Consider the following 27,911-nt stretch of genomic DNA (forward strand, 5'->3'; position numbering starts at 1 on the left):
TATGTTATTTGTATAGTATTCCGTAGATTTGTCAAATGGAGCCAAATGTATTAAAGAAGAAATATACACTTTTCCGATGGACGAAACCCCGTAACCATAACTACATTATTGATATAGGTAACTCTGTAACAGTTACATAGCTGGTTAATATAAGACGTCTGAGCACATCGAGGTGTGCCTAAAGGAACTACCTGGCATTACCCCAAAACCCATCTTTAAATTACTAATGTAAGATCTTCATCCGGGCATTGTCAACGTTTCTGTAAAACTCCAACCATCAGGAGTATCAGACACACAACACACCTCTCTTGTATTATCCCTGTAAGTACGTTTATGGCAGTTTACCCTTTTTATCACACAATAATGTCAACATTATAATAATATTATCTATTGATATTAATAAGGCAAAACATACAGCCAGAGAAACATAATATATCTGTACTAGCAATAGTGTTACCTTTTGCAATATTGATTCCTCATACATTGCTTTTGTCAGGAGGATTCGCAAATGTTTGGAATGATCTGGATGATAATATAATGTTCATATGTCTATATTCTGCGGTTTGGGTTTGTGGGATTGAGAGTACAAAATCCCTTGAAAGAACTCGTAGCTATGGGGGAGAATTGTTCAGTGTGCTCCACAAGCCATGGTGTGGTCAAACCCTTGAAGCAGTGTAACACTACTATTGTTCCAACATAATTTGACTCCTGTGCTGTCTTCACACAGCTTAACCCGCCCTTTGTTCAACCATAGTGTAACTTTTGCGGGGCCTTTACTAGGGTATTCCTGGTTATCCATTACTATCCTGGAATTGTATAAAACCTTCTCATCTTCTGCAAGGGGTCGTCGTTTTTAGACACCATGTCGTTTTTGCCTATTCATGTGCCATTACAGTATAATCCTCTACATGTCTGGCATTTTCCATTATAGGCGGGCTTCACAACAGGGCCATCCACACGCCTCCTACAACCTTGCTTTGGGAAAACTGTGGAACACTACTCTCCCACAGGACGACATGTAAGTATGCAATCGCTAACAGTGACAGAACGTGGAAGAGTGCCCTCTGACATGCTTAGCTTGCAATAGCAAAAAAACAGAACTGTTTTCGAAATCCTATAATAATGTCAGCTTTTCTAGCAAACTGGCGGTTCCAACTTACATGGGATACAACATTTTGATTATGAGTCTCTCACATGCATTGTCCATGACCAGCCATTTTTTGTGTTTTAGGGAAGTGGAAAGTCTTCTTGTCCAGGCAGCGGACCAGGGAGTGCAGGAAGCTGAAGAATTGTTGGGAAAACTCAACAGAAAACCAGTCTGAGCTCCATCTTTGTGCTGAAAGAAATGCTGTCTTCGTTGTGTACAAGAATTGGAGACAAAGATTCCCACATGTTCCCTCACCTTTCCACACCTACCCACCTTCCCAGACCTTTAGTTTGTGCTTTGACTAGACCTGGAGATCTAATCCCTCTTGGTATTTTGCTTTTAACGTGAAGAACACAGGCAACAGCCACAGTTTCAGCCAGCCTTCCACTCGTACGACACCCCGTGTTCAAACTATAGTAAATGCATCACTTTTAGATGGTAATAAAACATTTTTCCAGTTGTATTGAAGCTTGTTTATTTGAGGCAACATTTACCATTTAGGCCACATATGCAGTGGGTGTTTTTCTCTATGTTGCCGCTTTCGTTATAGCCAGCCCTGACTTTCACCAATGCCCAGATTCACAGCCTAATGCTCTTATTTTGTTAGCCATTGATATGGTCAGGGACATCCTAAGAGTTTTGGGTGCCTTGGGCCAAACCTATTTGGGGGGACATGTTCGGAACAGCTTTGAATTAATTTTCCAGTTTCAGCATTTTCATGCCCTCTACTGACAGTGAACAGGTCCTCTTGTCTAAATTCTAAATGTGTTTATATCTAATAATCAGGATTCGCGATGTTTTCAATATTTTAACACTTCATCTCACTAATACTACTGCTAATAATCGTTGCTACACCCTCCCATTTCGCATTTGTGAGGTCCTGTTTTGTTCTAAAAGAAACTTTGTTAGTGGATGTTGCATGAAACACAAAAACAACATTTCTCTGCAAACTGCCTGTAGTAGAATCCTCACACATAAGCCATATTACAAGTAAATTAAAGGAACTAGGGATTTAAAACAATTTAAGAATTATCCAATGTTATGAGGGCAAGACTCTCTACAGCACATAAATGGCTCTATCAGGGCCCCCCCTGAAAGGCTGAGACCCCGGGCCAGAGCCCACTTTGACCATGCCTTATAACGTCTCTGGTTATGATAAGATTTAACCACTGATCAACCCTGTACTTCAACGCCTCCAGTATGATGTAAACGCTGTGCTTCAGATTGTTCACCTCACTGCGATAAATATAATGCTAAATTGTCTCTTCGACTTTGGGGCCCAGTTTAGAAGAAGACCTAAACCCCCCCAAGATTTACCTACAGGAAATGCTTCAGGTTTGCAAATTTTCTGGCAAGGGCCCATAGACTCCTCAGAAAGATCTGCCCCGGTCCTGCGCATACTAGAGAATATCATATGCATACAAAGATATGAAGAATTCCACCTTTGGCATCCACACATTACAACTTTCCAGCTAGACAAGGATTTGTTGATGGAATGATTACATCACCAGAAAAATGGCAGGAGTGGTGGAAGGCAGACACTTTCATGTGCCCCATTAAAGATTAAAAAAATGAGCGATCTCACTCTTCACACATCTAGGATCCAAATCAGTCCAGAACCTTTCATACATTATTTCCTCAAACAGCGCGCCCCCAGGTGGACACATTGACTACTGTATTATCTATCCTCCTGCTTCCCGTCAACATCTAATCCATCCTAACACCAACAGTGAGACTCACAGAATGGTGGTGATTCTCTGCCTAGCAGTCTTGACATTCACAATTTTGGAGCCCTCACGACCTTCTGAGGTCGGATATTGTCCCCTCTTCAGCATATCGTCAAAGTTCTCCCTCAGAGCCATCTGCATATTCTATTAGAAGAGAGGAGCAAAACCACTTTGGTGATGCTTCCAGCAGATTTCTCCATTCAGAGGTAACAACCTCAACAGCTAGTGCCTTAGATCTCCTAGACAGATGTTAAATCAAGGTAATGAGTGTTTCTGAGGAAACATAGCTAGAGCCTACTATACAGACGCCCAGTCAGGACTGCTCCTTCACTGCTGTCTGTAGCATTAAGTTAACCAGGATCAACCAATCATAAATCCCATCACCACATACTCATTGTCGGCTCCTATTCCATGTGAACTCTGTTTCCATGGCAATCCAGTTTAAAAGTACATGTCCTTCGAGAGACCCTGGAACTGCATTACTCAATGTGATAATGCTCACACTCGGGCCAACATGCAGTCTAGTTGATTCTCATATAGCCCAGGCAGAGAAGTGGAGTGCTGTGCAATAGTTGGTCAGAAAGAAGGCAATTGCTTCACTATTTGGCTCAGAGAGCCTCAGCCCACGGACTCCATTATCTGTATACATCATCACTGGCGTTGAGGGACAGAAAAAACAAATAAGTCGGTCCAACTCTATTCCTCCTTGCAGGTATGGAGATGGTCTGGTGAGCATCGGTTCCCTATGATAACTATGTTTTTGGTGCATAATCTATCTGCCAGCATATTCATAACCTGTTACGCATCTCCAGGTGTCAGGCTAGATCTGTGAACTTTTGACATTACTCTCTTGTGCCAGTAGGGGAGCGCTAGCTCCAACTCAGCACTAGACACAACACTAAGGTGACATCACTGGAGCTACAAACCAGCGAAGAGTTCCCCAGTCATTTATTCGTGCCCTAAGCAGCAGAGGGGAGGAAACATCCTCAGTTGTGACAGTCCACTAGTGACGTTTAGATTGGAACCTCTTTATTGTGGGCTATGTTAATCTTTCAGAACATAAAGATAGTCTGTAACCAATTAAATATGAATTGAATTGAATTATAAACAGTCTGTGTTGTGTAGAAAACTACAACACTGATAATCAATATCACAATGACCTCACTCATGCATGCAATCAAAACCTATTTATGCATACATGTGATGAGAAACCACACAGATAATAGCGCTAAACGCAACAAAATTATTCTCAAAATATTTTATTGGTTGATAAGAAAAACAGTTAAATCACTAAAGTGCAATAGGTTGCGTGTGGGAAAGATGAAAAGGTAGGGGAGTGGTGGTGATGGGTGGTGGGAGTGCAAATCATAGGATTAAAGGTAAACACAAGTAGATGCTTTTAAAATTAATGGTAATTCAAACCATTCACAGATGGCCTGTCCGATGTATAACATTCATTTACATGTAGTCTGTAAATTTACACCATGTATACAATGCATTTTCAAGGGTATATCGGATAGGAAGCAGGTACAGGTCTTGTAAAGTAGAGGGCGTTGACGTTTCAACTCGACTGATGCGTGGAGGGAAGTCTGGGCCTCAGCTGCAAGTCTTCATCAGGACGTGAGGGGGCAACCTAATCCTGGTGCCAAGCCTGGCTACTCAGGTCTGATGTCCAATATCGGAGACCAGTGGCCCATTTTCGCCAGAGGTATTGGATACAGGGGTGTTCAGTCACTTCAACACCAACCACTGCGTACATCCATTAATGATGTGTGTGATATCAAACACTGTCCTTGAAGACGGAGAGCGCCGTTCAATCCATGTTGTTTGTCTCGTTGGCGAACAACATGGATTGAACAGCGCACCCAGCGCCGGTGGATGGCTATCTGGTGCCCCAGAGACTGACTGAGCTGATATCACTGGGTGCTGGGGCCGGTGTTCATCACTGTTGGACTCCTGTTGAGTGCTGTTGCCCCATGGAACTGAAAGTGTGGTCTGAATAACCTGCCCCCATCACGCTTGAGACACGGAAGGGACTTCAAAACAAAATTGTGAGAGGGTTACTGCAGACATAACGATTGGTGGTTCCTGAGGTCATGCAAGGGGCCTTATTCCCTAGAACCCTTCCTGCAATGGGCGATTCCTGCCACCTGCAGCATCTACTGAGTAGAATAATTTACTGATGGTTGCCTCTTGCTCTCCATTGGATAAACAACTGGGGTAGCGATTCCCGACGGCTACAACAGGTCCTCGGTCTGGGATGACACTTTGTCCTCCTATGTGGCAATCCTATATGGGGGCTTTAGAATTGAGGACAAGGCTATGGTCCGGGTGTACCCTTCAGAGCAGGTGTGGCCCCTGAGAACTCTGTCCCTAGTGCAGTGCCGGGCCTGCCTGGACTCACTGGATGGATACCCCATGATCCATGAGTGAAACTATTGCGAGAGTGAGGAATCCATTTGGCGACAACCCTGTGTTTCTAACTCCCCTGTCCTGGTTGTCGCCTGCTCCACATAACAAGGCAACGGTGGTCGTGCACACCAATGGCGAAGGACAAAGTCAGAAACCCCTTCACCAGGGGAAGATAGATAAATTCACTAAAGCTGTAGGCGGTGCCCCTGACCAGGAGCCATTCCCTGTGGTACCTGGTCATGCTGCCCTATTGAATGCAATCCAGCAGTCCAGAGTGACACTAGAGGCCCAAATTGGAGAAGTACGTTCTGGAGTATAATTGCTTTGCCAAGCCTTCTGTGCTGTGGCGGACCTAGACATGGAGACTGAAGGTAGAGTGACTGAATTGGAGGATGTCTTGCAGTCTTTGGAAGCTGACCTTAAAGAGGTAAAGGCAGTCATAAAGGACTTGCTCTAAAGGGTGTATGATGTTAAAAATCTCACAAAGAGGACAATTCAAGAATAGTAGGTTTTCCCGAAAGAGTGCAAGGGTCCAATATGGTGAATTTTATAATAAAATAGATCAGACTCACGGTTAAGGATGAAAATCTTTATGCCTGCTTTGTCATAGAGTCAGTGCACAGCGCTTTGGCAGCCCAGCTTCCACCGGGAGCCCCCGCAAGGGCGATCATTCTACGTCTACTTAATTTTCAAGATTGTGATATGATAGTTTGGGAAGCAAGACAAATGGACAAAATCAAATATGAATCCTCCAATATCATGATTTTCGCTGATTACCCACGGGAGGTCCAGAAGCGGAGATGGACATTTGTCTCAGTAAAGGCAAGGTTAGAATGTTACAAATAACATACATGATCATCTTCCCGGCTAAACTGAAAGTTAAATGATTTGAAAGTAATTTACAAAGACAAAGCACATTTCATTACTAAAACGGAAGAAGCTTGGAGCTGGCTGGAGAGGCCACAGCTTAAACAATCACAAACCAAGGATACAGACCTCTGTGGAGGCAGGTCATTTGGGGGCCAGGCCCAAGCAATGGGGCATGCCATGCAAAAGGGGAGCATCCTGAAAGGCGGCAGAGCACAATCTTTGGGATGGTGTTACAGTCCTAGGGCAATTGGAGGCGATTCTACAGACTCGGATGAGGACCTGGGGAGGCAGGCGAGATGGAGGTCCAATGCAGGCAAAAATGATAGGCCATCTCACAAAGACCTTGAGGAAGTGCTAAATCATTGTTCGGAAACCATGAGCTTGAACACCGAACAGAGGAACGTAGATCCTGCTGAACTTGAATATGTGGAGAAGTGTGGCTCAATGGTTAGAGCAGGCAGACCTTGATGCAGAGCTCTGGCCAGGGACCAGGGTTCGATTCCTGCCTCGGCGGGTCTCCAGCTCATTAATTCCCCTGACTGGATATTCTCGCCTCAGTGCCTGTTCTGATCATGGGTCCCACGCTGCAACTCTGGGCAATAGCTTGCTTAGTCTCCACAACAGCCCCAAAAGTGCTGGGATGCCTGGCTGCACCTGGGGGGTGCCCAGGAGTGGACATTTCCCAGGAAAGCCAGGAAGGGTTCCTAAGCGGTATACGGACAGCGCCGGGACACCTCCGGTGGAGGTAGCTGTGCGCTTTACAAATTCCGACATTTAGTATACTGAGATCTGAAGGGGATCATGACAAAACAAACAATGAGGCTTGATGGACACACGGAAGGACTACTAGACTTGGGGGGAGGGTCGAGTGGAGGTAGGATATTGGCCCTATGAGAGGGGACCTACTGCTTTGATTCTTCCAAGCCACCCTTCAACTTATACTTTGCGGTTCGGAGTAGGTGAACAAACATGAAGCCACCATTTTCAGGTGTGGTTGACATTGATTTTACTTCTAGTGTTGTAGGGGACTGAATTTCGGGGGGGGGGGGGGCATCCATTTAATATTCACTGTTGAGTGATTTGTCATTATCTTATGAGTTTCTACACTTGCAGGGGGCCTTGGGTGGGAAGGGAGGGTGGGTTACATGTTCGGGGTTTGAGAGGTAACAGTTTGGGAAATGACATCACAGAAACATTGGGCCTCACACGGCCCCTGTAAGGGCAACACACACCATGGCAATCAACAGTTTGTGAGAGGGCAGCATTTCCATTCTATATTGGCTGATATCTGATAGTTAAAACACTGTTAGACATCAGGACTTTGTCTGTCCTCTCCTTAAATGTCAATGGCCTCAGGAACAAAATTAAGAGGGGCCTGGTAGCCCAATATATCTGACGTCTACACCTAATCTGATTCCCCTACAAGCGACCCATCTTAAGGGAATACATTATGAAATCTTATGGTGAGGAGCCTACACCACACTTGCACGCATGGGATACACTTCCGGGTCCAATGGAGTAGCCATCCTGATGAAGAAGGATCCACCCTTCCATGTGCCTAAAATATGGACGGATCCACTGGGGAGGTATATGGGAGTACAGAAGCTTTAGGGCAGAACAGATGTCACGTTGATCAGTGTTTATGCACCTCCCCGCCTATAGGCTCCTACATTGGAAAAGCTATCTGATGTATAATTGGAGGCGGATTCTCCACTCCATATTATGGGAGGAGATTTCAATGATGTAATGGTACCTGAAATGGATAGGACGCATTCCTATGACACTGTCACACATCTTACCCTCCTGTCCATCTTCAGGGCTTCCTTGGGTCATTTTGACCTCTGTCAGCTTGCACATCCTAACAATCAGAAATACTCCTATTACTCTGGAGCTCATAAAGTGTTCTCCCATTTAGATTACTTCTTAGCCCCGGTGTGGGAAATTGGAACTATACACCAAGCGGAGTATTTGGCCCAGTGCCTTTCAGATCACTCTCCTCTGCTGGTGAAACAGAGTCAAAAGTGTAGGGAAGGACCCGATTAGAAACTTAATGCATTGGACTTGAGGGAACTGGAAGTGGAAGTCGGCCTGAGGGTGGACTTTTACCTTCCTTCAGGAGAACGCAAAATCTATCACATTCAAACTTGTTTTTTGGGAAGCTTATAAAACGGTCCTTCAGAATAGTGCCCAAGACCTTAGAGCACGAACAAAAAAGGGCAAAGGGATCCATAGAGGAGCTTGAGAGTAAACTGCTGGAGTTGCAGTAGACCTTAGGCCGGATCCCGATCCCACCACACTCAGACAGTTAAATCTCTTGAGAAATGAGTATTGAACCTAAGAAAGGACAACAACTCAAATGTAGGCTTTCTTGCATCGCTTGTATGGCACCGACAAAAAGCCTGGAAAGCTCCTTGCTTGGTTTGGTAGGCAGGAAATGGAAGCTAGATGGATGCCCCGGATAGTGGGCCCTGAGGGGGATTTTGTTGAGACAGAGAAGGGCATAGTTGGAGTTTTTGTTCGCTATTACAACGTTTCTCTAAAGTTCAGCTGCTAAAGACACGGCCCCAAATTGAACATTATCTGGAGTCTATAACTACCCCTGTTCTAGAAGCCAAGACTAGCACGGCACTTGATGCCGAGATCATGCTGGTGTAAGTCCAAGCTGCTATAGCCAAAATTAAATCTAAAAAGCCCCCAGGACCCAATGGGATTCCCATAGGATTCTACAAATGGTGGTCAGGGCTACTGGGACCCCACATATTGAACTTGTTTATAGAAGCAGACAAAAGGGGTTCTCTTCCTCCAGATCATAGGTGGGCGGTAATAGTGATAATTTCCAAAGAGGATACGCCTAGAGAGCTTTGTGATTCCTATTGTTCAATCTCCTTACTTAATATTGAAGTTTAAAATCCTGGCTACTATATTGGCCTCTAGACTACTGCAGGTTATTACACCTTTGATACATAGGGATCAATCGGGCTTCATGCCTGGTAGATTGACCCAATATAACCTTCACAGAACGCACAATTGGCTAAATGAAATAAAGGATTGGCTATATCCACACATCTTTTTCGCACTTGACGCTGAGAAGGTGGTTGATGCAATTCACTGGCCCTTTCTTGTTTGTACCCTGGTTAAATTCGGCTTTGGTCCACGCTACAGGAGATGCATTAAGCTATTATATCAAGCCCCAATGGCGATGGTCCGGGTTTACAGGGTAGTGTCAGCAGACTTCCCCATCAGTAGAGGCATTAGGCAGGGATGTCCCTGTCCCCTCTTTTTCACTCTCAGGGTAGAGTCCCTAGTCTGTGCTGTGCATGACCACCCTAGAATCTGAGTTTTCAGAATTGCTGGAGCATCCAAAATAGAAAAAAGATTTCGCTTTAAGTGGTTGATATCTTGATTTATTTGTGAGACCCAGTGCTGTCCCTCCTCTCAACATTTCAACTATTTGAGGAATGTGGGAGTTACTCTGGTAACAGTATAAATTGGGACAAGTCAGTGCTTTTCTTCACACAGAGTGGGCTGGAGGTACCTCTGCTCCTGCGCCGCATGACAATCACTATGTTTGGGTTCAAATATCTGGGCATATTCATGACATTAGAAAGGGAAACTTGCTATGTGTACAACCATGGGAGGGTGATACGATCACGTACAGAGGAAATGGAACGATGGAAAAAGTTGCCTCCCACACTGATGGGAAGGGCAGCGAAGTTTCGAAAGATTCTCTGCCTAAATTGCTTTACGTCCTGCAGAACACTTATTATAGGATTCCACCCGAGACTTTTTGGCTGAAAGATCACCGAACTTCCATTAGACCATACATTTCTTATACTTGGGATCCCTAACCACATTGAATTAGCAAGGGCTCAGCTACTGCTCTGCTGCCTTCGCCTTATTGTACCCGCAAGAGATACCCCTCGACAATGGGGAGCAGGAGAATGCCCAACCTTGCAAGAATGGAAACGGCGTATGATCCTATATATATGATGGCTGAAAAAACTACTTATGCCTCCAGGAGATGCACCATAAAATTTCACAAGGTGTGGGGTAAATGGCTACAATATTACTACCTGGAGAGCTTCGAGAATAGTGGGTGAGAAAGAACGGTTATGCCCTGAAAATAAAGGGAAATTCAGCTAAATGCTGCATTGTCATCCAAACAATGGTGCCGAGCCCTCTAGAGAACTGGATGCAGACTGTTTTGTGTGTTGGGAGGGTTGGGGGGTGCAATATGGTTGCCCTACATTGAGATTTGGTAACATCTATGATAGGGGGCAGTGATTCCGAAATATAGCAGAATGAATAGCATTGTTTGTGAAGCATAAAACTGGTTACCTTCAAAATAATTATTTTGGAATCCATGAAGGTTAATTTTGGTAACTATCTTCATCAATATTTGGAATGAGAATACATATCTATTCATGATTTAGGAAAGAATTTTTGTTGGTAAATTTTGTAATCATAATACAGTTTGGATATAGGCATGACGTATTTACATGTGAGTATATATTGCATCTTATTACATGCCACTGATTTAGACATGAATGCAAAACAAATTTGAATTTAAAATGATATATGCGATCAAGGGCAGAGCCAACAGCCATACGGTTGGGAAGCAGAGCTCTTGATGCCCCAACCGACCTGTATTATTTGCTGACATCTATGATACAACTCAATAGGGGTGCACTGGTGTGTAGTCTGGGAATTTCGTTAATCCATCTGTTCACGCTCTACTCTCTGTGGTCCCACCACCCCAGGGCCACTTACAACAAAGCTACAATATAAACAAAAGGAACATGCAGTCCATAGATGCTTCAGAAGCAAGATGCTGTCCAAATTCAATGTCACACACAAAGAACGTCTTCAGGGAGTCCTATTGTTGTGTTCTCAATTCCTTGTATTTTGTAACCCATTAATTCATCCAGCAAAAATCAATCAATACAATCCAGCCAAAGTGGGTTGTCCTATGCTGAAATTCATGACGATCACTTATCCGGTTGCGTCAATGAGAGCGTGACACTTAAAGTCGTATGCCAAGGTGCTCATCTGCACCCTGAAGTGTCACCTTCTCACTTGAGTCTTTCCTCAGCCAATCTACCCGTTTCCGCCATGTTTGCCAACATCTAAGTGGTTCCAATCCCTGCAAACGTAAGGCACAGTTTGTTAAATGGCGTGGGGGTCAAAATATGGGTGGCAGTCAAAATATTTGGCTGAGAGGCAATGTGGGGCCAAGATTTGACTTGGGAGCACAGAGCACACTGACATCGCAAAAATAAGATGGCGGGCGGTGCAGCTTGTCATCACTGAACACTGAGGCCTGGAGCTGGTACACAGCTGGACCTGAAGGAGAGGGGAGTGCAGCCGATGGAGAGTCTATGAGGCTGAGGCTTCTGCTATGCCAGGGATCTGAAACCTGAGATTTGGTAGAGCCATCAGCTGAAAGAGGGAGAAGAGCCATGACAGGGGGCAGTGGGATGAATGGCTATCGAGGAAGAGCTGAATTGTAGACCTGGCAACATTTTCATTGGAATTGATTGGAGTGCCATGGCTTCTCTCGCCATTCTGGGTATGGCTGGGGAGAGAGGATCCTGGGATGCATTCATGAGGTGCTTTTTCTTGGTATCTGCGAGCATCACCCTCAGAGCTGGGTATCAGTAGAGCTGAGTACTCCTTACGCGCTGGTCTTCAGAGACGCCTGAGACTAGAGGTGAGCACGTGGGAAGGAGGCATGTTAGCACTGACCACTGTCCACTGTCTAAATATCATCATTGCCACAAGCTATTGACAGTGCTATGTGCACCTAAGAGTTTGTAGTCCCTATAAACCCGCCTAGGATCTGCGCATTTAGACAGCATAGACTGTGGGATTGGTGTCCAGACTGATTCCAGACACCCCCAGCGGGTATGTTTGCCTGTATAACAGCTGTTAACTATAACAGCTAGCTCACAGTGCCACTGTAAACTCCTCTTGCCAAGGACAGAATAGTTTCTTGGCAACTATCGAACATGACAACTCTGTCCCTTCAGAGATCGTGGAAACAGTACAGAACTTTTTGCTCAGTCACTCGTGCTCACTTTGTCTCAGACAGGTATACAGAATAAAATGGTGGGGACGTTTTCAATAAGCATTTATTGAACCATCGTCATTTCCAGTGTAAAATAGGTGTGCTGAGACAACTATAAGACAGAAAAAGATATAAATGATTACAAGCACCAACAGAGTAAAAGGATGGTAGATTCCTACCATAGTGCTAAAACAATGAAATGGTATAAAAAAACATGACAGTAAAATGAGTACTTCTACGATGCAACCATAACTAGATGTACTTACGTGTACGTAGTATATATGTAGATGTCGAGACAAGAATCCCCCTAGGCTGAAGCCAACCCCATTACCTGAAGTGAGAGACTGTGGGACCACCATCTTGGTCTCAAGAGGGGCGCCCCGCGAGGGATGTAAGACCACCGCGAGCTGGAGTGTCTTTGTGCAGAAACCTCAGCATCTAGCGTCATTGTATCGGAATGAAAGTCCTTTTTCTCCTCTCCCTGCCTCAGCAAAGATATGTTGATTATATACCCAAAGTGGTACCCACAGGGGATCTATTTTGCTGTATCATGTCGGACTAGGATGACAGAAGGAATGACCGTTTATGCATAGTTATTGTGTAGAAGATGGTAGTCGTGCTGAGATTTCAAGAACCCTCTTGCATAATGAATGAGGATAGTTTTCGGAGAAAACCCCATGTCATTTAAGCAGTACCATAATTAGGTAAAAGGTCAGTACCAAGAACAGTAATGTAGTGTAATGGCAGGGGAAATATAGGTGAAAGGTTTGGTTATTACCATAGGCTTTATCGGGGTACCTGTATGAAACATAAGACTCACTTTTCAGCCGTCTGAGTGACATACCTAAAAAACTAAATGTCCTTCTAGAATACGCAAACAGCTAATAAGTCCTTGAAAAATAACACGCAAAAAATGCTAAAATAGTAGCATAAGCGGTATAAGTCTATTAAAATATGTTCGTATATATGGTTTGAACAACTATGAGTGTCTGAAAGCCACAATGTTCAGCAAAAAGCCAAAGTTTTTTTTGTTTTAAAATACCAAATTCAGTTGTTTTGAAAAAGGCCACATTTTCCCAGCACATGATGAGCCGAATGTTTATGTATCCCGGCTGGGAGATGCATCAGCACTGTTGCTTGCATCACAGATGTCGGTCTTTGCAACACCTCACAGATCAGGTCAATCAAGCACAGATGATCATCTTCAGTACCCACAGTCAATGCTGGGGAAGCATGTATGATACTCAAGGCCTGGGTGCCTGTAGAGGAGCCGGTCCCTGTTCCAACAGGAGCTGAAGCGTCCCGTGGTGGCTCTAAGAATGCAGACATCAACATGTGAATACGTTGAGGACACAGCAGTACATGGGCCGTTATTAGGTCCAGTAAAACATCCACGCCCGATGGCGCGACCGATGGAAGTGTTAGACAGAGATCGAGCATGCATTCTTGTCTGCAGAACAGGCATTGCAGAACAGACAGAACACAGTCAATCCAGTCCAGTCCAAATGATAGAAAACAAGACTTGCTCAGTTCCCGAAGATGAGGTGTGCCCTGATGGAGTACCATGCAATCACGATCTCAGCACTCTAAGAGCATTTTTTAAAATCTCCTTGGTGAATGGGACATCCATTGCGTAGCAGAAATTTTCAATCAGAATTCCTGCTACTAGAAGCAGGATTAGCGGAAGTCCTCCAAAATGCTTCTGAATACGGAGTCTATAAAGGCTGGAATCACTCCGAAGACTGTCTGAAAGATACTTAACAGTACAGAACCTAAGGTCTTAAATAGGTGTACTATACAATTTGTATCAGACATGTTAAAGAAGCATTGTATCATTTCTGTGAAATGGAAAGGGCAGTTCGCCCTTACAAGTGCCTGTATCTCAGCTGAGGACCTTGCGACCTGAAGATCAAAAGTCTCTCGGGCGGAGGTTAAGGGCACGGTTTTCTGTAAAATCACGGCTTTCATCCGACTTAGAGTATCAATCTGTATAAAAGAAACATTCAATGAAGGACATAGCGGTGCCTCCCTGTCCGGGTAGGTCGGTGGAAACAATACTTGCATACAACAAGTAACCCTGGTGACAAGACATGCGATGCCCGGAAGCATCCCACAACAACCTTGATCATTTAGCATTAAGTAACTCCTATTCAAGAGGAACTTGAACACCGGATTAATCACTGCAGCCAGGGAACCTTTTAAATGACAAGATAAGTTTGCAACTGAACAGTTACAGGCCCCGTGAAACATGATAACCTGGCAGATGAGAGTTCCACTTAAAGAGATCTCGCAGTCTGTACTGCTTAGAAACACCTCCATGTCCCGACTCCTGCATCGAAATCTGCATGGTAATTCCCAAGATTCCTTGACTAATTCCTCACCCATCTCTTCATATCTGCCTGCCTGTCGTTGTTCTAGGCAATACTGAAACTAGAATATCGTGACCGGGATTGTTATATGGCCATGAATTAACCATTATGTGGATGATGATTCTGCCATAGTGAAAGATAATTGGGCCAGTTTTTCAATATGCATAATTGTATATTTTGCTCCTCTTTGTGCCATTGTTATCAGCTTCTTAGTTAGATTATATGGAGAACAGGGATGTACTGTTAATAAATCACCACGGTACATAACCAGAACGCAATGATTGAGACTATCCATGCTGTAGTATGGACAAATCCTGTTCTTGTATATCTATAGCAGAAGATACAATATGGCAAAGTGAATAAATCCTGGATGTTAATGTAGCCATACCATTACCAACTACCATTAAGGCTTTTTCTAGGTTAATTCTATCAATTTCACAAAGTCTCTCTGCAGCTTCCTGTTGAGAGATTTTCCAAATTTCATTATAAACAGTGTATAAGAAACGTTTCTGATGTGGCTTTCGGGGGGCCATTAAAAAGTCCCTTAACTCAATGTCTTCTGATAGTAAGGATAAGTGTTGTTTGACCTGTGATAGTGTTGAGGTTTTTAGCCAATCGAAGCATAACTTCTCAACACTGTATGACGTCACCATCCCAGATATTCTCGTTGTACATAGTGTTGGTCCAGTCTATGGAAACTAAACCCTTCGGTGGTACCCTTAATCTTGTTTGAAATCTATTTATGTCTGTTGGCCAAACTAACCATCTCTTCCAATTGGGGTCTGATGAATTGTATGAGTGATGTGATCTACTGTAACCCAACCATGTGTTGTAAGGTTTCGCCACCCCTCGAAGTATGATGGTGAGGGAATCTGAGGTGCATTCAAATCTTTGTTCTTGCTTAATCCAAGACAGAAAGTCTATTGCACAGTGTCATTCAGAAATATTATCTACTGTGGAATGAGGCAAGCTTGAAATAGTGCTTCTGTTCCCCAAACTTGCTATTCCTTTGAACCCCAGACTAATATTATGTCTATAGTGTCCTTCCATAAGTCAAAATCTTGTTCAGATAGTTGGGAAATAAAGAATGCAGAATAATTGTTTTTGGTGTTTGTTAGCATATTTTTCTGCGCAGTGGTACGTGCAACCGTATAGTAATATTAGGTCAGATCAGAGGTGTTAAACCCTTAAAAATAAGAATATTTCTGTGTGAACATTCGTAAACTACATTTTGGTGGTGTTGGGCTATGTTCCCATTGGAGGTATATAAAAATGTTACATGAGATACTGGATTTATGTAAAAATTGATGACCATAATGTTGGTAACAGTACATTGTGTCGTGATCAGTTGTGTCCTCTAACATTTCAATGCTAGAAAATGCAGCAGATTGTTCTAAATCAGACAACATATTATTTACAGTTTCAAAATCTCAATTGTCAAAAAATGGACTTGAGGTAATGATATCATTTAAAGAGATTTTAAATACATTAGGTATATTCAAAAGTTTAATGGGACCAAATCCATCATATGCAACTATGTCCCAAACTATACTATCAGGAATTGGGACAGTTGTAATTTTCGAAGGACAGGTCTCTTTCTTTGCGGTGAGATAATGTATGAGGTTTCGGGACCAAGTTCACATTTGATACTGCAGAGCGTTCAGGGAGATAGTTTCCATTCATGAGTAAGCAGAAGACCTTCACTAGGCCAATTCAGAACATAAAAAACAGTATCCCAGTTATTATCCACAGCTGTACCCATGGTGAGACTAGGTAAGTCTTTTTCAGAAAACATTTTAAATAATGAAGTTGTTGTTCATGAGAAACTGGAGCTGGCGTTGTTGCAGGTACACTGGGATCCAGAAAGACGGTATCAAAATCAATGAAAAAGACAGATGCAGTTCGATCTATTTTTGCAGCTCAGCTGGTTTTGTTGAACTGGCAGACATCTCTTGTAGAGGCATATTTATGTAGATATCAGTGGTAGGCAAATTTGATATTTTTCTTTCATTTGTGTTTTGATGTTCTATTTCAGTAGGAACGAGTTCCAGTTCATTGTTGGAAAGTCCCTTATTTCGTATTGGTGAAACTTCAAATGTTATGATACTTTTTGTCTGAACTTCCTGCATGGCAGCGAGAGGAGAGCGTTGGCTACCTAGGAACCCACCATGCCTATTATTCAGTGTCAGCCACATAGTGTGGTTTGATCAGATGGATGGAAACAAATCTCTTTTCTTTTTTGCCGACAAGAGGTGGAAGAAGTACGGTTCTTGTTCTTCCGACAGCCAGGACAGGTATAGGCTTTTTGTATGATGGCCTAAATTCTTTCTTGTCCACAATCTTTTCTTTGATCAAATCCCCAACTTTTGGGATCCAGGCCGGTCTTGCTGTGACTGATTTGACTTCCCCAGTGGCAGAGCGTTTTATTTGCACGTTGCTTTGTAGTGCCCGGAATTCATTGAGATCCTGTAAAACAGCCAAACATTTATTGATGTCAAAAGGTTTTTCATCCGCCACTGTGCTTTCATAGTCGATATCAGGTACCCACATGCTTGTCCCAAATAGGACTTCGTAAGGAGTGACACCTCCTAGGAAACTTCTAGGCATATTGTTGAGTGCCCTCTGGACCCCATATAAGTGATTGACCCAACTACCACCCAGACCTAATAATAGCTGTTAAACATTGCTTTAAGTCCCGGTTTTTCCTCTCCATGACCAAATTTCCCTCTGGATGATACAGAGAGGCGTACTGCAATGAAATGTCCAAAGTTCACATACCTTCCTTGTAAGCCCTAGAGCTAAACGCAGGGCCACGGTCAAAATGTAATGTGCCAACTGTGTATGTCCCTATGAAGATTTGCAAATCTTTTATAACAGTTCAAGCATCAGATGAGCGCTGAGGCCAAACCCACAGGAAAATAGAGCATGAATCCACAGCCAGGGGAGCTTTGACACACAAAGTTCCCCTGGCTTTTACTGGGAGTTAGGCTGCATCCACATATTGCACACATTTCGCTATTGATTTTAATATAATATTACCGAAAATTACCGATTTATTTGCGTTCGTTTTTAACTTGCTATTGTAGTCTGTGCACTATTAGTACATCTGTACATTGTTTTCTGTGTGGCTACCTGCAACCTGAGGGCCGATTTAGGGCTCCGGTTGGCTGTAGGCTTACCTCCCCAGCGCGATCTCTGTAAGCGCCATCTTGGGGGAATTCTGCCACTTAGCGCTCTAGTGCTCGGGCGATTCCAGGCCCACGCGCTTCATAAATGGCAGTCCATGTCCGTCCGTGCAGCGGGCGCGCCGATGGCGCGCCGGACGCACGCCAGAGGCAAGCCCGTCTGGGCCCGTCCGGACCTAGGGCGAGGGATGCCGTCCGTGTTAGGTAACCACGGGGATAAATACTCTAAGGAGGACTTTATTCTCCTCCGACCGGTTGACTCGCGACACTGCTCGCACGAAATGAGATCAGATGACCTATTCATGCCCTGTGAATTCTGCCACAGTAGGGGCCAGGGCATTACTATAGGAGTTCACGCGGGGGTCCCGCTGGCTATGGCACTATTTAACTGCAGATCCCTGCCCAAACACTCTCTACAGATCCACCATGTAATCCAGGATAACAACTTGGACATTTTGTTTCTCACTGAAACTTGGTTATCTGTCAATTCTGATTTCGATATTGTTAACGCCCTTCCGGACGGCTATCTTATCCAATGCTTCCATAGATCTCAAGGGAAGGGGGGGTTAGCCATAATCTACAGGGATAAATTCACGTGTAGGGCAGATAAGGGTCTCATTCTGGACGCCAGGTGTCTTCATTTTAGGATACAACTTTCCCCCAACAACTCGCTCTCAGGCATGCTTGTTTACCGCCCTCCGGGCAGAATAAAGCAATTTACTAGCTACCTTCTCGACACTGTGTTGGCGCTGGCAGCCTCTTCTTCAAACTTCTTGCTGCTGGGAGACTTGAATCTCCATTTTGATAATCAAGATGATAAAGTGGCTTCAGACCTGAGATCTGAGCTCGAGGCAGGCAACCTTGTGTTGCACAACTCCGAGCCTACCCACGTAAAAGGCCAGTTGTTGGATCCAGTGTTCTCTAACATCTCCCAACTTAGGTCTTTACCCCCTCTCCCCCTCCCCTGGTCGGACCATTTCCTGATCCCTTTCGAGCTTAACCACACCATAGAACCTAGACCTCCCCCCGCAACGTCCTCACGTACCCCTCAAAGGCTATGGTCTCAACTGTCAATAACGGACCTAACCACAGCACTTGAACATACGGCCCCCATACCTGAAGTCGATCCTCTGGAGGCCGATGTTAACCTCCATAGCTGGATATGCTCTGCCTTAGATGCCGTCTGCCCATGAAAATGGTGAACAAAAAGAACGGTGGCCTTAAGTCCTCCTGGTACACGCGTGAACTGAGGATGATGAGGAAAAAGTGCAAAAAACTCGAGCGAGAATGGCGTAAGAACTGGGCGTCTAACACTAGATCAGATTACCGCGAAGCTATGAGATCCTATAAGGCGGCTCGCAATCTGACTAAAGCTGCCTTCCTTGAGGAAAGAATAAAAACCTCTTCTAATTCCTCGAGGGAGACGTATAAGATTGTTAAGGAGCTGCTTAAAGTCCCCACTCCACCTGTATTACAAGATGGGAGCAAAGACAAATGTAACCAACTGGCCCATTACTTTGATATCAAGATTCGTAACATTCTAGCCAGTCTTCCCCAGAGTGCCCCCTGGCTGGATAAAGTTGAGCCAGACATCGCTCCTGACAGGGTAGTGTTGGACAGCTTCACACCTATCTCGAGGGAGGTTTTCTGTGCCGAGCTGTCCGCCCTTAAGAGCGGCTCTCCCCTTGATCCCATGCCTATTCATGTCCTCAAGCGGTTTACTGACACCATTGCCGCCCCCACAACGGCCCTGCTAAATGCCTCTTTCAACCAGGGCGTAGTACCACCTAGCTGGAAGCAGGTGATGGTAAAGGCGCTAATAAAAAAACCAGGCCTCGATCCAGCGGACCTGTCAAACTTTCGTCCCATCTCTTTACTGCCGGGCCTAAGCAAGATCGCTGAGAAATGCGTCCACCGGCAGTTATCACTTTACCTTGAGTCCAATTACCTGCTGCGACGGTCTCAAACGGGCTTTCGTCCCGGGCAGGGAACTGACTCGGCCCTAATCGCCATGGTGGAGGAGGCCAGATGCATCTTAGATTCAGGAGGATCCGCGGCTGTGGTCCTACTGGATCTAAGCGCTGCATTCGATACTGTGGACCATCGTATCCTGATTCAACGTCTGGCCGAGATGGGAGTGAGGGACGTGGCTCTCAAGTGGCTCACCTCATATCTGAGCGGGCGGGTCTATCAGGTCTGCGAAGGCAACACTATATCTGAGCCTATCCCCCTTCAGTGTGGAGTCCCGCAGGGCTCATCTTTGAGCCCTACGCTTTTTAACGTTTACATGGCCCCACTGGAGGAGGTGGTTTCACCCTTCGGGGTGAAAATAGTGACCTACGCAGACGATACACAATTGGTCGTCTCGCTGTCTCTCTCAGAAAGTCATGGTGAAAAGTTTGCCTCCTGTTTATCAGGCATTATGTCCTGGATGTCAGGCTCCCGACTAAAACTCAATGGCACCAAGACGGAGCTGATGCTCCTGGGCAACTCGGTTACCTCTCTCCCAAAAACCATGTGGCTCCCCTGTCTGGGTGCCCCCCCTCCCCTAAGGATGCAATAAAAAGCCTGGGGGTCTGGTTCGAGCCGGAGCTGTCAATGGGAACACAGGCCAAAAGGGTTGCGGGGAGCTGTTATGGCCTGCTCCGATCAGTGCGGAAAATTCTTCCGCTACTCCCGCCCAACTCCAGGAAACTTCTGGTACAGGGGCTCATTCTATCTAGGCTAGATTATAGCAACGCCCTATTCCTGGCGGCCCCAGAGTCAACCCTCAATACGCTCCAAAGAGTCCAGAATGCGGCTGCCAGGCTGCTCACCGGATCGGCAAAAAGATCTTCTGCCAAACCTGCCCTTAAGGCCCTTCACTGGCTGCCGATCCGAGCAAGAGTGAAGTTCAAGTCCCTCTGCATTGTGTTCAGATCACTTCAGGGTGTCGTCCCCCCTATCCTGAGGGACTTGATCCGCCCTTACAAGTCGTTGCGCTCCCTTCGGTCCGACCATGGCAATCTGGTGACAATTCCGAGATCGAAGAGGGCACGGTCTGGTGGCCGCCGGTTTTCCGTTAATGCCGGTCAGCTGTGGAATGCCCTCCCAGTTGCGATTCGGAAGGAACCGAGTCTGGGGAAATTTCGGAAAGCCCCGAAAACCCACTTATTCCCTCTTGACGTCTGACTTTTTGGTGCACGCTGTGAGTAGCTTTGTGTTTCTTTTAGCGCTGGGATGCTCTAGGGCAGCCATGCGCTCTACAAATCAATTTTAATTTCATTTCATTTCACTGCCACAAAGATGTACTTGTAAGCCCCATCTGATTGTAGGTGGCCGCAGTGATTCAAATAGACACAAGTGAGTGGTCTGTCCGATGTTAGTAATGGTGTCTGCACTGGACGTGCCACGGTGGAACCCTTTATCTGCTAACAGATGCCGCTCTTTATAACAAAATTCTTCATCTGTTTAGTTAATCCTGGCCAACAATAGCGTTGTTTCAGTAAAGAAACCGTTGCAGTAACTTCCACGTATGCAGAACCCAGACCCTAGTGTGCAGCTAGTATTAAGCCTAATCTGCGGTCCAGTCCATGTTGGGTATTACTCTACCCCCCACTCTTGTAATTTCAGCATACAGAATGCTATTTGCATCTAACTTGTATGAATATTTAAATCAAAATTTCTTTGGTATATCTGAGCTTTTGTTTGCGTGAAGGAATGACAGCTACCTTTATGCCTCCGTCTATTCTCATTCTAGAACGAGTGATTGCAGCTACAGTAGCAGTTTATGCTGCCCTTTTGCGGCTTCATCAGCCAATGAACTCCCTTCAACATTGATGTCATTGACGACTCAGAGTATGTATGAGGGGAGCTCTCTGTAGATCGTTTTTTTAACTCAGCTGCTACTTGTTCCCATAGCAATTATGCTTAATTGTGCAACCTTTTAAGTCTTTAAACAGGTTCTGATCCCAGTAGTGAAGATATTCATTGTATGACTGGACACAGTATAATGAATCGCACACAATTAGAGTGGGGAATTTTCGATCCATATTTATTAGTGCCGATAACAGGGCTTTTAATTCTGTCAGCTGTGCCGTGCAGGCTCCTAGAGACTGTGTCTTCGCACTACTAGGAGGGAACTTGCCTTCCTACGTGGTAGGAGAGGTAGGTGACCTCTCCTACCACGTAGGAAGCGGCCGCTCCCCTTGCACCCTGCCCGACTGCCACAGCGCTTTGCAGAGACTGTTACTGGTATCGTAGCGCTATACGCCTGCCTGCCATTGCTTTGCCTGCCACTGCTGACGCTTTGTATACCTGCACTTTGTGTGTTTAAAAAATTGCATTGTGTGTGTAATTCCGATTGGGTAAACGTGCATCTCGTCATTTTTTCATTTATTATCAGCTAGCGCTCAGCTTGCACTGTTGATTGGCTGTACTACTCACTTTTCTTTTCAGAGTTGCGCTGGTGCCACTGCCCTCAGCGTCTCTCCTCTCTGCGCCCCAACCTCGCCCAGGCTGAATTTCGATCCCCCCACCATTTTGTTTGTTGTGCCTAACCAGCACCTACAGCCCACCTCCCGCCTCCCAGCTGCCCCTCCCCCGCTCCGCCCCTCCACTATCCATATATGACAGATGTCCCATCGCGCACCGTCCACGCGCTGCGGCCGCGCCGAAGGTGCGCCAAAGGTAAGCCCGTCTACGCCCGTCCGCGCCTGGACCGCGCCCAGCGCCAGACCCCCTGGCCCCCGCATCACCCACCCCTCCCGCATTACTTACAATGCCTCCACCCTCCTATCACTGAACCCCGGCCGACTCCCTAACTGCGCCCAAGCAGCACCAGGACACATCCATGGACCCTTCACCTGCCACTCCTGCAAATTCTCCTGCATCAAGACCCACACCAAACCCTCAAACACCAAACAGAGATCCAACACCAACCACCTTAACTGCATCCTTCTCAACACCCGCTCGGTTCACAAACACACCATCGACCTTTGGAATCTACTCGACACCTTTTCTCCGGACATCGCCTTCCTTACAGAAACCTGGATGAATGCCTCCTCAGCTCCAGACATCACCATAGCCATCCCGGACGGCTACAAGATCATCCGTAAGGACCGCACCATCCAAACAGGAGGAGGCATTGCCATCGTCCACAAGAACACCATCCGCGTCTCAACCAGCTCAGAAGACAACCTCACCATCGCCGAACACCTTCACTTCCAGATCCACACCGACCCCAAGACCACACTCAGAGGCACCCTCCTCTACAGGCCACCAGGACCCCGTACAAAATTCAGCGAAGACATCACTGACTTCATCACCCCACACGCCCTCCCCTCGGAAGAATACATTCTACTGGGAGACCTCAATTTCCACCTGGAAAAGAGCAACGACAGTAACACTACCACCCTTCTGGACAATCTCGCTAATCTCAGACTCAAACAACTTGTCAACACCCCCACACATTACGCAGGACACACACTCGACCCTATCTTCACTTCCAGCAAGCATATCTCCTTCACTCACACCACACCCCTCCACTGGACGGACCACAGCTGCGTCCACTTCATTAACAACAAGACCACGACCCACAACCACCCTCAACCAACTTTGCGAAGAAATTGGAACAAAATCACCATCGACCAGATCTCCACATCGCTTCTTCAAAAAAACCCTGCCTACTCAACGAACCCTAACCAAGCCGCTATCAACCTCACACAATGGCTAACCCAAACCGCTGACAAACTAGCACCCCTGAAAAAACACCAAATCAAGCAAGGAAGCAAGAACGCCCCCTGGTTTAACGATGACCTTAAGAAATCCAAGAAGCTCTGTCGCTCCCTTGAGAAAACTTGGAAAAAAGACCCAAACTCTACCACCCTAGCCGCCTTCAAAAACGCCACCCGCAAACACCACCAACTAATCCGGACAGCCAAGAAATCAGCACTCAAAGACCGACTAGACAACAACGCTCGCAACAGCAAGGAACTTTTCAACATCATCAAAGAATTCACCAACCCTACCGCCAGTTACAACGACATCACCCCCTCTCAAGTCCTCTGCGACTCCCTCGCCTCATTCTTCCATGACAAAATCGCCGACATTCATAACAGCTTTGACAACCTTCCCGTAAACCAGTCCACCCCTCTCACCTCCGAACCTGTGCCTCTTCCGAATAACCTTTCTGACTGGAACCCAATCACCACAGAAGACACCATTCACCTGATGAACTCCATCCAATCAGGATCCCCTACAGACCCATGCCCCCATCACATCTTCAACAAAGCAAACTCCGTTATCGCACCCCATCTCCGAGACGTCATCAACTGCTCCCTCAACTCCGCCACATTCCCAGAAAGCTGGAAACACGCCGAACTCAACGCCCTTCTGAAGAAACCCACAGCCGACCCCACCGAACTCAAAAACTACCGCCCCATCTCGCTCCTCCCATTCCCTGCCAAAGTCATTGAGAAATCCATCAACAATCAACTCGCCGCCTTCCTCGAAACCAACAAATCACTCGACTCCTCACAGTCTGGCTTCCGAGCCAAACACAGCACCGAGACCGCCCTCATCGCAGCAACAGACGACATCCGAACTCTACTGGACGACGGAGACACAGTCGCCCTCATCCTCCTTGACCTCTCTGCAGCCTTCGACACAGTCTGCCATAGCACCCTGATACAACGCCTCAGAAACATCGGAATTCAAGGAAAAGCATTGGACTGGATCATCTCGTTCCTCGCTGGAAGAACTCAGAGAGTCCGCCTCCCCCCTTTTAAGTCAGAGGCCTCCGAAGTCATCTGCGGCGTCCCGCAAGGATCATCACTCAGCCCCACCCTCTTCAACGTTTACATGAGCCCCCTCGCAACCATCGCACGTCAACACAACCTCAACATCATCTCCTACGCTGATGACACTCAGCTGATCCTCTCACTCACCAAAGACCCAAACACCGCCAAAACCAACCTACATGAAGGAATGAAAGAAGTAGCCGAATGGATGAAGCACAGCCGTCTGAAACTGAACTCGGACAAAACGGAAGTCCTCATCTTAGGTGCATCCCCTTCCACCTGGGACGACTCTTGGTGGCCAACGGCCCTAGGAAAAGCCCCCATACCGACAGACCACGCACGGAACCTGGGCATCATCCTGGACTCCTCACTCTCGATGACCAGACAAGTCAATGCCGTCTCATCATCATGCTTCAACATCCTACGCATGCTCAAAAAAACATTTCGCTGGATCCCCACCGAAACAAGAAAAACGGTCACCCAGGCACTGATTACTAGCCGGCTAGACTACGGAAACACCCTTTATGCCGGTACCACCGCAAAACTGCAGAAAAAACTCCAACGCATCCAAAATGCTTCAGCCAGACTCATACTAGACATCCCTCGCAAAGACCACATCTCCGGTCACCTGAAAGACCTGCACTGGCTCCCCGTCAACAAAAGGATAACGTTCCGTCTCCTCACCCACGCACACAAAGCCCTCTACGAACCTGGACCGGATTGCCTCAACACGCGCCTTTCCTTTTACACCCCCACCCACCAGCTGCGGTCGTCCAACCAAGCCCTCGCCGCCGTCCCGCGCATCCACAAAGCCACCATGGGGGGAAGATCCTTCTCCTACTTAGCGGCCAAGACCTGGAATTCCCTTCCCATCCACCTTCGCCTCACTCAAAACCACCTAGCCTTCAGAAAACAGCTTAAAACCTGGATATTCGAAAAATAAGCCTCCCCCCTTCCTCAAGCGCCTTGAGACCCTCTGGGTATGTAGTGCGCTATATAAATTCTGACTTGACTTGACTCCTGCATACAACTCTTCACAATCGCACATACGGCGCTGTATTGTTGTTTGTGGCAGCACTGCCAGTGGTTTGTTGGCTCAATGACGAGTTCGGGACCACAGAATTCCCTTGTGAAGAACAAACAGTTTGTATCAACGGCAAGTTCGCATTGGATATGACCACCTTAGGTTCAAGTGGGATAACAGGAGCATGTTTGGTGACAGAAGATAGTGGGGGCATGGGAGATAGGGAGGCCGATAAGCCCAGTTCAAGTTTGGCGTTTGCAAATTCCTTAGACAACACTCCCACTGCAGATGACAGGTAAGAAATGATAGACTCAGAGTGTCTGGGTAACTTAACCTTCTTTCCCCCCTCATCAGTCAATACATTTTTCTTTCGCTTACCCATTGCGTGAAGTCGAGGGAGTGGCCCTGCCCTGCCTCCTCCGGACGGCCACAGACGGCCCGCCCTCTGCCCGGGCTCAGCCCAGCACTGCCCGCGCGCTCCCGCGACACGGGGAGTGCGTCGGCAATTTGAGCGTCTCCTGGCGCGGGTCCCCGGTGTGCAGCTTCCGGCCGCGATGCCTGCCGGGAAGTGATGTCTGGTGCCCCACAGGCTCTCCCCCTCTCGGCAGCCGCGGTAGGATGGTGAAAGTTGCGGTGGGGGTGAGCGTGCACGACCACACAGGAGCAGCAGTCCCGCCTCTGCAGCGGCCCCCAGAGACCAAGTGTCAGGCAGCAAGGTATGACCGGGATGTCGGTGAATCTCATTAGAAAAAAATAGATTTATTGAATTCCAGAACTGTAACCCTTGAGAATAACATGGGTGGAGGTGACGGAGAGAGTCGAGAGGCAAGATGGCCGCTGATAGGCCGTAGCACTCAGTCGCAGATCTCTCTCCCTCCTCTCTGATTTACGATGGCGAGTTAAAGAGACTGTTGGTGCTCCCTACTCTAAAGAATTTCAACTCAGCAGTGTGGCAACAGAATTGTGCCCGAGGCGGCGGTTACTGTACCCTATAACCTCGTTTGTTGTGCTTCTCCAGCACAACCTCGCATGAATAGCAGGGCTGCTACAGCGACAGAGAGCTGGGCACATGATGGAGCTGAGGGGCCCGAAGCAGCTAAAGGATCAGAAGAACCCAGGAGCCGCTAAAGAACCAAGCAAGGATACCCCGACTGTGAATCCAGGGCAGCGTACTTCTGGGACGGTGCACATACTCACAAAGAAACTGAATGATCAGCAGGGCAATGGCGGTAGCATCGCAGTCGCCGGTTGTAAAGACCCCCTGATGCTGGTCAGAAAGTTGCATCAGCTGCAAAATCGGTAAAGCACACGATTAAACCTAAGGAAACTTCGCTTCATCAGCCTACCTTAGCCGAGTCCTTCGCCGCAAAACCACTGGAGTGCACGGAAGCAGGAACTGATGAAGCCGGCCTTCAAGGGCTAGCACAGGATATAGAGGCTACGGACTCACCTGATGGTGACTGTTTTTTCTCTTTAAATGACGACTCCGATTCTCTGCTTTCAAGCAAAGGGAGTCTTTCTGGAGATTCGGACTCTGCAGACAGCTCATCTATACAGAAAAGTAGGTCCAAATCAAAAATTAAAATGCCTGATAGTCCCTCTAACACCGGGACAGCAAGGAAGCTTGTTTGGGACCATTCAGCTACATCGCAGCTGTATCAAGACGATGGTAGTATAAATAAACAGGCGGGCAGAATGCATCAAATAGTCCTCCTCAGCCCACCTCACTGGATCTTCTCTTCACCACGCTAAAGCAAATGCCGGGAGAAGCCAGGACAGAGAGTCAGAGGGCCAAGCAGGCAACTAAAAAGATACAAAGTTCCCTGAGGAAAATGAACAAACTGTATGAAGACATGGCAGGCAGGGTAGCCCACGTGGAGGACAGAACAGGAAGATTGGAGGATGACGTGAGCAGATGGAAAACTTTCAAACAGGCACAAGAGAAAGCGTCTGAGGACGTCCAATGGAAGCTGGAGGATTTTGAAAACCACCAGCAACGGAATAACATAGGGTTGCTGGGGGTGGCCGAAGGGGTTGAAGGGCAGGATGTCAGGCTGTTTGTAGTTATTCTTCTGAGGGGCGCTTTTCCCGAGATGGCCTCTTGGAACTGGGAGAACGAGGTACAGCTCATCGGTTCCCTCTGACTCAAAAGAAAAGCTACGGGGCATCTCAAGTTGAAAGACCTAGGGCAATCTTGGTATACATGGGTAATTATCTTCTTAGACAAGAAGTCATGGAAAAGGCAAAGCCCGGGTCTAGACGCACATTTAATGGTATTTCATTCTTTGACCGGCCTGATTTGTGCCAAGTTACCGTAGAAAGAAGGTGGAG

Source organism: Lissotriton helveticus, chromosome 7 (assembly GCF_964261635.1).
Source record: "Lissotriton helveticus chromosome 7, aLisHel1.1, whole genome shotgun sequence".
Classification (NCBI taxonomy): Eukaryota; Metazoa; Chordata; class Amphibia; order Caudata; family Salamandridae; genus Lissotriton; species Lissotriton helveticus.